The sequence below is a fragment of the Monopterus albus genome, unplaced genomic scaffold, assembly GCF_001952655.1.
Source record: "Monopterus albus unplaced genomic scaffold, M_albus_1.0 scaffold491.1, whole genome shotgun sequence".
NCBI lineage: Eukaryota > Metazoa > Chordata > Actinopteri > Synbranchiformes > Synbranchidae > Monopterus > Monopterus albus.
In genome coordinates, this window is record NW_018128371.1 from 59,737 (window position 1) to 62,498 (window position 2,762).

Below are 2,762 nucleotides of genomic sequence, written 5' to 3' on the forward strand. Positions count from 1 at the left end.
GCGCAGAGAGAGAGGGAGGGAGAGAGAGAGAGAGAGAGAGAGATACTTTAGACATTGTACACAGCACCTTAACCTTCATGTTGTGTTCTTTTCATGTTATTAAACAACTTTGTGTTTATGGTCAAATGGCCTTCCCACTAACCCTTGTGCCCTACGTATACTACATTCTTTTCACATTCTTGCCAGAAATGTTCATGCACAAGAAAATTGCTATTAAATCATCATACAACAAAATTTATTCAGCTTTTTTTTTTCATAACTCTCATAAACAACTGCAGAGTTGCTCAAAACTACCAAACATTCAATCATTCTCAAGATCTTAACTTGTTACACGCCAGTTTATGATTTGAATTATGAAATATGTATTACACATAAACCACCACAAATACTGACATACATACTGACTGCTGTTGCATGTTTGAATGAATAAATAAATCAAATTCTGTGTCAGACTTCTCATGGCTCAAAATGAAAATGGCTGACTGCAAATGTCAGAAAGATCAAACTGGAAAGTGGATGTATGCTTCCATCTGGTGGACACTTGGCTGCAATTACACAATGCAGACCAGTGTGCCTCATTAACAAGACATTTTCTTTAATTCAGTAAATAATTTACATTATAAACAGCTGGTGTGTGGCACCACATTTGCTTTACATACAAACAGTTTGATCTTTCTGACATTTGCAGTCATTTATTTTTATTTTGAGCCATGAGAAGTCTGACACAGAATTTCAAACAAAATAAGAGCTAAATAAAAAACAAAGAAAACATAAAGTGGCTGCAAGTGCTGACATTTGGCTGCAATTACACAATGCATTATGAATGAGCATATTGATATGTTCATAACTCCTACTGGAAGTAGCTAGACAAAAGCACCACTAATGAATTGTTTGCAATATAATAAATAGTATAAGGATGGGGATTGAGTCTTGGATATGTCAAAGATTAGCAACAAACTTCATTTGATTGCTTTAGTATTTTTTTTTATGCATCAGAATCAACTTTGGGCAAGAACAGGCTTAATGATTAATCAGGTGGAAGTGTGGATCTAAAACAAAATTATCCATGTAGTAAACAAAATATTTATAATGTAAATTATTTACTGAATTGAAGAAAATGTCTTGTTATTGAGGCACACTGGTCTGCATTGTGTAATTGCAGCCAAGTGTCCACCAGAGGGAGGCATATATCCACTTTCCACAGCCATTGAATTCCTAATATATTAGACTGGAAATAAAATTTTAGCATGCATTTTATGATGTCTGGCTGACTCGTGTGCTGGCTTGTTTTTCTAATTTGTCAACAGATGTTAATGAGAGAAATATATTTGATTATGACTGCAGTATTATGTATATAATGTGTCCTTTAAGCTGAGAGCTGCTAAAAAGTTTATTCTTTCAAACATGCCTTTCTTAAGACCATTTCTTGGACATTCTATACTGACTGGCCTTGCTCTTAATCCAAATATCTCACATTCAACATATCACATTGTCTTCAGTAGGGGGCATTCAAACACAACAGATTAGGGCAACGCGTGGTGAATTTTTCAACAAGTGCTCTAACAGCAAATGAGACCAGTGTGCCTCATTAACAAGACATTTTCTTTAATTCAGTAAATAATTTACATTTGCAGTCAGCCATTTATTTTTATTTTGAGCCATGAGAAGTCTGACACAGAATTGTTGTTTACATAACTCTCATAAACAACTGCAGAGTTGCTCAAAACTACCAAACATTCAATCCTCAAGATCTTAACCTGTTACACGCCAGTTTATGATTTGAATTATGAAATATGTATTACATATAAGCCACCACTAATGAATTGTTTGCAATATAATAAATAGTATAAGGATGGGGATTGAGTCTTGGATATGTCAAAGATTAGCAACAAACTTCATTTGATTGCTTTAGTATTTTTTTTATGCATCAGAATCAACTTTGGGCAAGAACAGGCTTAATGATTAATCAGGTGGAAGTGTGGATCTAAAACAAAATTATCCATGTAGTAAACAAAATATTTATAATGTAAATTATTTACTGAATTGAAGAAAATGTCTTGTTATTGAGGCACACTGGTCTGCATTGTGTAATTGCAGCCAAGTGTCCACCAGAGGGAGGCATATATCCACTTTCCACAGCCATTGAATTCCTAATATATTAGACTGGAAATAAAATTTTAGCATGCATTTTATGATGTCTGGCTGACTCGTGTGCTGGCTTGTTTTTCTAATTTGTCAACAGATGTTAATGAGAGAAATATATTTGATTATGACTGCAGTATTATGTATATAATGTGTCCTTTAAGCTGAGAGCTGCTAAAAAGTTTATTCTTTCAAACATGCCTTTCTTAAGACCATTTCTTGGACATTCTATACTGACTGGCCTTGCTCTTAATCCAAATATCTCACATTCAACATATCACATTGTCTTCAGTAGGGGGCATTCAAACACAACAGATTAGGGCAACGCGTGGTGAATTTTTCAACAAGTGCTCTAACAGCAAATGAGACCAGTGTGCCTCATTAACAAGACATTTTCTTTAATTCAGTAAATAATTTACATTTGCAGTCAGCCATTTATTTTTATTTTGAGCCATGAGAAGTCTGACACAGAATTGTTGTTTACATAACTCTCATAAACAACTGCAGAGTTGCTCAAAACTACCAAACATTCAATCCTCAAGATCTTAACCTGTTACACGCCAGTTTATGATTTGAATTATGAAATATGTATTACATATAAGCCACCACTAATGAATTGT